Here is a 7381-nt window from a genome sequence, read left to right on the forward strand (position 1 = left end):
AGAGTCAGTGGGCTCTGGGTGGGATCGCTGGGCCCCGGGGGACATGCCTCTCTAGACTAAGGGAGACTAGGAGGGGTGTGTATGTCTGTGTGTGTGTGTGTGTGTGTGTGTGTGTGTGTGTGTGTGTACGAATGCAAGGGGAAAGCACAACTGACAAAATGTAAATTAACTCTTGTAGCTTCATACTTTTCAGAAAAGTCAGAGCAGGGGGTAGCTGTCTTCACCCAGAGACAACCTTCTAGAATCCTGCCAGACTCTTAGCAGATTGCTGCAGACATGTCTGGCAAGACAAAAGTGACCAACTTGTTCCCATTTGCTCGGGACTGCCCAGTATTTAGCAATGAAAGTCCCATGTCATGGGAAACCTCTCAGTCCTGGACAAATCAAGATGGTAGGTCACGCTAGGCATGACCCTTCAGTCCCTACCCTGGCCATGCCTGGACCAAGAGAGGCCAGCTATGTCAGAAGACTGGGCTGGCGGTGGCTGGATAAGGTCATGGGCATGTGCAGGCCATCCAGCCAGGTTTCAAATCCATCTGTAACTCTTACCTTGGGATCCCCTGCCTTTATCTGACTGTTGCCTCAAGTAAGGTCACACCCCAGTCAGGGGCCCTTCCTACTCTGGGAAGAGGGGGGTCCGTGATTCCCTCATGGGTCTGGCAGGTCTGGTTGGCAGAGCTGTGTGCCTGGGGTGAGGAGAGGGCAGGACCAGGGCTGAGGCCAAGCCATAAGTGCTGTGCAACTTGGGAAAGTCCTTTTCCTTTACTGGGCCTCAGTTTCATAAGAAGGGGCTTGACTGAGAGATCACTGGGGTTTTTTTTTTATGGGGGGAAAGATTTATGTTTAAATTACGAAAGTAATGCAATTGTTAAAAAAAAATGTAACAGCACATAATGTAAGATGAGAGGTTAAAGTCCCTTTCTGCCTCTCCTCGTCCCATGGGACAAGCACTGCTAACAGCCCCTTTTTATCTTTCCAGACATTTTCTATGCATATGCAAGCATGGGAGTATATATAGCCTTTATTTAAATTGTAACACAAATGAGACTGTACTTTCCATGCTATTCTGCAACGTGCTTTTCCTGTTTAACAATACATCCCGGACATCTTTCCATGTCCACATACACATAAATCTCCCTCATTCTTGCTGCAGAATGTTCTGCGGTAAGGATGCATTCTGGCTTGTTTAACCAGAATTGCTGGTTTCCAAGGTCCCTGCTAGCTCGGAGCCCACCACCCAAGCAAAAAGAAAGCTGGAGACGGGTGTGGAACAGGGCTGGGAAATATCAGCAGATTCTCAGACTAGGAAGGCTGGGTGTCTGCTGAGGCTCTTCGCTGAGAGACATAAAATGATTTAGAGATGGGTGAGGAGGAACCGGTAACTCCTGGGTCCGGGGAATTAGGCATGGGGTGGGGGTGGGGGCTTCTAAAGATACACAGAACAGCCTCCCTGGCACCGAGGTGGGGCTGCAGATACAAGGCTCTCTGCTAATGCAATGTGACGGGGCTGCAGCGTCTAATAAGTTTTTCCATTTCTTTGTCTTTCCTGAGAGAGGCTCACGATTATCGCCTTCTAGGTCACCAGGAGCGGAGCACAGAGGGACAACACAGCTTTTGCGCTTCCAGCTGGCTCCCATCAAGAAGTTAGAAGGAAACCTGCAAACACATTTCCTGCTGTCATCTCTCCACCACAGAATGACTTTCCCTGGCAGAGCTGGGGGAGGGGAGCGGGCAGCAGGCCCCCCAGGAGGCTCTGGGCAGGAATATTAATACCCCAACTTCTCAGCACAAGAGGAGGGAGGATGAGCGGCCACGGCAGTCAGGTCCTGGGGGCCCTGAAAGGTGGTTGCTGAGCAGCCCGTGGGAGGCACTGATCCGCCAGCTCACGGCAGGGGCCGCCCAAGTCCTAATGAAAACATCTAGCTCCTGGCAGGGCGCAGCCGACACATCGTCCGGCCTTCTCGGCCACCTGGGAGAGGATGGGCGCCGCACGCGGACACCCAACCTGCCGGGCTGTGCGCGCAGGGACATCGCTTTTCTCCCGGCAGGCGCATCCATCTCGCTGGGTCTGGATAGATAATACAATCTCTCTGCCCACACCCCATTTGCTGAGAGACAGCCTGGGCTTCTCCATTTTTTATGGGCTCACTTAGCTTGGAGGAAATCCAGAGGTCAGAGCCGGCGCAGACGCTCCAGTCACCTTGCCCGTCCGGGCCCGCAGCCTTTCCAAAACAGGCTCACCCACGGGGCCCTAAATTATGGCGATTACACTGCAATTCGCAGCGCGATATTACTTTGATACACTACCTGCTGCAGCCTGGCCCGGGAGGCGTGCATTATTTACCAGGGAGGCTGTCCGTGCTGCGCACCAGAGCCACAGTGCTCCGCGGGGTCCCTCCTGTCCCTACAGCACCGCCTCCGCCCAAGGTGCGGGGTCTGGGGGGCGGGGGCATTGGAGCAGCTCCGCTTTCTCGGAGTGACCCTTTCCTGACCGCAATATAGCCCAGAGAGGACCCAGTGGTGGAAGCAGCAGCTGGCGACGAGGTTGGGCGTTGGTAGGTGGGGACAAGTGCTGAGTCCGCAGCTCCTCCTGGCTCTTAAGGACACCCAGACCCTCCTTAGCCGGCCTATAAGGGCCCTTGTTGCGCACATCCTGGGAAACACACGGAGGGCCTGCCCAGGGGTGCCAGGCTGGTTCCCCGCCCGTGGTCAACTGTTAAAACGGCTAGCAGCAGGCTAACCCCAGCGGCAGTCTCGAGGATTTAGCCTGTGGCGGCTGGTGGCTGAGATAGAGGCAGCACAGGCTCCCTGCCCTCTTTTTCTCGGGCCCTGGGAGCTGAGGCCCGACTTCGCCCTGGCTGGGGGATGGGGGCTGGGGCCGCAGTTGGGCCGGGCTTCTCTCCGGCTCCCCCATTATGGCTTGGCATCAGCATCTAGATTGCAGGTTACTTCTGCTTTTATCCAAAGCGGTCCTTAAGGGAGATGGATTTCTGATTGAAATCCAGTCAATTGGTGCAGTGGCTCAGAGGGCCCAGCGTGAGCACACTTGTAGGGAAATTGCCCTGGGTCTGAGAGGAGGGGCGGGAGTGGGGGAGGAGAGGAGGGGCGGGGGTGGAGGAGGAGCAGGCCCTGCTCTGAAGCGTGTGAAAGCACTGCTGAGAGGACTTTAGCGTGTGTGCCGGGGTAGGCATCCGCGGGAGTCCTGGAGGTAAATCTGCTCTCCCTCTCCAGCTCCCTGTGATTGATGGAGCCAGAAACCTCAGGCAAGGGATCCCCAGAGGTCACTGTGTCATCTCGGGCCTTAGACAGCCTTGGGTAGTGGAGGAGGGGCCAAGTCTGTGGGACCCAGCTGTTTGCTTTGGTGGGTGAAAGAGGGTGGACTTCAGGGGTCTGGATTCAGATGTGGATTCATTCTAAAACTAGTTCCTGTTCTCCAGGATTTACTCACAAGTGGGGAGAGGTCATGGTCCCTGCTGAACACACCCTGGGCTCCTCAGCAGTGTGCACAGGGCTCTGGCCTCCAGGTTCCTCGTTAGCAGCCCACCAGGAGCCGGAGGAGCAAGCCTGGTCTTCAAGGTGCAGAGGGGCTCCTGGAAGGAAGCAGATGGGCACAGGGAGGAGAAGAATGACAAATACCGAGCTTCCCCAGTGCCCCGGAGAGAACGTGTTGGGGGGGAGGAAGCATGGAGACCACACGTCCCAGGAATGCTTCTGGTAACCCAGAAATGTCAAGAGCTCATTCTTCCAGCTCTTCGCGGGCCAGCAAATAACATATATATCATTTCTCCATCCACTTTGGGACCTGCCTGAGATGAACATATGTTTTAAAAGGACTCCCGATTGCTGCAGGAGCAGATGGTGCCACAGGGGCAGGCAAGGGCAGGAGAAAGAATACTGGCTGTCGATAGGGAAGGAGTCCTGAGCTCTGCCTCGCCCTTTCCTCTTACCAGCCATGTAAGCTGTGTGGCTGCAGGCAAGTCACTGTCCTGTTCTGTGCTGCCCCATTTTCCTCGTGAAGAACGAGTGGGTCCCCTGTAGCACACAGAGTGAGCTGAGGCCCCACTCCCCTGTGGTGGAGAGAAGAGAATACTGCCTCTATCAGTAAGGAAGACTGATTTTCCTATTTATTAGCCTTTTCAGCTGGCAGACACTGGGACTGTCCTCCAGGCCATGGGATGGCAAAGAGGGGGGCAGAGCCCCACACGAGCCACTGCTGTGTCCATCCTCTGCCTGTGGTTGTTTGCCTGATTGATTTGTTTGGTGGCCTCCCTGGCTGGGATTGGGTCCCTGTGTCCTCATGCACATTTGCCTCTGGTCCCTCTCTGTGTGGCCAGGAGGGGCAGCTCTAGGTGTAGGGGTGGAAGAGACCGGAACATCTGTCCATCACAGACTGACTCTTGGGCTTGGTAAGGATCAGAACAGCTGCCAGGTCTGACCACCACCTTGTGCTCCCGGCCCCTCCCCAGAAGCTCCCGCTGCAATGGGAGGCTCACTGCCTCTCGCTGACCCACTCCCAGAAAGTTCACCCTTTTCTGGATCCCAGGTTGAGTCCCTCATGCCATCTCTCATTCCTCCTAGCTCTTCTCGTTGGGCTAGGTGTAAACTCCATGCCTACAGGACCACCCTTCAGATGTTTCAAGGCAGTAATCTTGTCCACACCCCACTCCACCTTCTTGGGACAAAACCTGCCTAGTATCCTCCCTGAGGCTTCCCAGTCCCCTCACGATCTAGCCCAGACAAGAACTGATTGAGCTTCCAGTCAGGTGGAAGAGACGCTTGTGAAGAACGAGGGAGCTCCTAATCTGGGAGATAGTCTTCCTAGGACCAAAAGAATGAATAACAAAATCACACAGGCATTTAGGACTACTGGATTTCCAACTGGCATGGCTGCTGGTCCGGAACCCTCCTTGGAGGTGAGTGGGTTTTGTCATCTTCCAGGGTGAGAAGTCTTCCTGTTTCCTCTGAAACAGCCATGCTGCCCTCCTCAGAGACTGTGGGAATACTGGGTGCTCTGATGCGGCTGGAGCCTGCTCTGGAGAGTGGTGGGAGAGAATGTTCTCCAGTTCTTCCCACCTCCATCCCCATCCATCCTGGGGTGGGCGCCCACAGGCGTGGGTACTACAGAAACCTGGGGTCCCAGGGGAAGCCTTCCACGGTGGGGAAGCAACCTCAGCATCTTCGGTCCCCAGCGCACTTACTTTTTCTCCTGAGTCCCAGAAGCTGTTCCCGGAGGGGCTGCTCTATGCTGCGTGGAGTGGGCCTTCCACATCGAGGCCTCCACCCTGCCCCCAGCTCTTAATTTATTATTAACTCTGGAACTGACTTTGAAATTATGGAAGACCATGTTGTTTCTTTCCTCTGCATCTCTTATGGTCCCCAAGGGGAGGCGAGCTGAGAGTGCCAGATACACAAATATGCAGCGAAAACCCTGTGGATTTTTGGTTCTAGCAAGGGGAAGGAAATTAGCTGTTATAAGCCGCTGTCGCCTCACTGGAAAGCCTCCAGCACAGACCCTTGGAGGTGCTCCCGAGCCCCGTTCCTCCGCTCTCCACTTCCCAGCTGCATGGCTAGAGATCTCTGTCTTTCGGTTCCCCTGCAGGGCTGCGGCCTCCTCCCCACCCAGTCCTGCGTCATCACTGATGGAGATGATCAATATCCTGGGTCTGTGAGGAGGAGGAAGAGGAGGAGGCTGCAGGCACATAGAGAAGCGATCCCTGGCCTCTCCCCGAGCCATTAGCTTGAATAGCGTTAGAAGAGGCAGGTGGGAGTCAATTTCCGTTCTCCTAGAATTACTGGAAGGCAGAGGGTTATTTGGAAGTTTGTGAAAGGTGCAAGATATTCATTGGCCCTCAAACAAAAGGATCAGTAGGAGTTTGGTCTTTCCTTTTTCCTCTCCTGAGGAGAGCCAAGGGCTAAACCCCTTGAGTGACTACCCCACAGCAGCAGCTGCACTTAGGCAGAAAATAGCCCTGGGCTGTGACTGGGACCCTGGAAGGAGCTGGTTCTGGCCCTTTGCCGGCTAACTTGGTTCATCCTAATCTGGCCTTGGGCTTCTCTCTGGCTTCTAATGCAAAGAAATGAACTTAATCAAAGGGTAGATTTGATATTAAGCATTCATTGAATTGAGTGGTTAGGTTTCCCCATAACTTGCTGTGTGACCTCTGATGAGTCACCTAACCTCTCTGGGTGTCACATACTTTATATGTAAAAGGAGAGCAGCAGTGAGATGTGTGTGCTATTTCTGAGACCCAGGAATAATCATGCCGGGACACATGTTTTATAACCATGACCCAAACGCTCTTTCCATCATGTCCACCAGCCAAAATGATGGGCCATCTTCTGTAGCCTCCTTCGCTGATAATGCAAGTGGAAGGTTTTATAGCCAACAGGGCAGTCATGAGCTTTCACTACTAATAATTATCTTTGTGATTTAAAATTTTAGCAATAAGCTGGATTTTTACCAATATTACTATGTATTAGTCTGTTCTCACATTGCTATAAAGAACTACCTGACACTGGGTAGTTAATAAAGAAAAGAAGTTTCATTGACTCACAATTCTGCAGGTTGTACAGGAAGCATGGCTGGGAGGTCTCAGGATGGAGAACAGGAAGCAAGCACCTCTTCACATGGCAACAGGAGAGAAAGGGCAAAGGGGAAGTGCCACATGCTTTTACACAACCAGATCTCATGAGACAGCACTGGGGGATGGTGCTAAACCATTAGAAACACCCCCATGATCCAGTCGCCTGCCACCTGGCCCCACCTCCAACACTCGGGATCACATTTCAACATGAGATTTGGGTGGGGACACAGAGCCAAACCATACCATACTGTATATTTTTACTTTAAAAAAAATTCCTAGCCGGGCGTGGTGGCTCAAGCCTGTAATCCCAGCACTTTGAGAGGCCGAGGTAGGTGGATCATGAGGTCAAGAGATCGAGACCATCCTGGTCAACATGGTGAAACCCCGTCTCTACTAAAAATACAAAAAATTACCTGGGGATGGTGGCACATGCCTGTAATCCCAGCTACTCAGGAGGCTGAGACAGGAGAATTGCCTGAACCCAGGAGGTGGAGGTTACGGTGAGCCGAGATTATCGCGCCATTGCACTCCAGCCTGGGTAACAAGAGCGAAACTCCGTTTCAAAAAAAAAAATTCCTGCCAGGAGTGGTGGCGCATGCCTGTAGTCCCAGCTACTCGGGAGGCTGAGGTGGGAGGATCGCTTAAGCCCAGGAGTTTGGGCTATAGTGAGCTATGCTGATACGGTGTCCACACTAAGTTCAGCATCAATATGGTGACCTCCTGGGAGTGGGGGACCACCAGGTTGCCTAAGGAGGGGTGAACCAGCCCAGGTCGGAAACCGAGCAGGTCAAAAGTCC

At 53.6% G+C, this 7381-nt stretch overlaps 1 pseudogene; it reads left to right on the plus strand.

The window, feature by feature from the left end:
* The first annotated feature begins 236 nt into the window (after positions 1–236).
* Positions 237–3096, plus strand: LOC116533720 (annotated as a pseudogene).
* Positions 3097–7381: the final 4285 nt, after the last annotated feature.

Source organism: Sapajus apella, unplaced genomic scaffold (genome assembly GCF_009761245.1).
Source record: "Sapajus apella isolate SASKATOON/1434 unplaced genomic scaffold, GSC_monkey_1.0 scaffold83, whole genome shotgun sequence".
Lineage (NCBI taxonomy): Eukaryota > Metazoa > Chordata > Mammalia > Primates > Cebidae > Sapajus > Sapajus apella.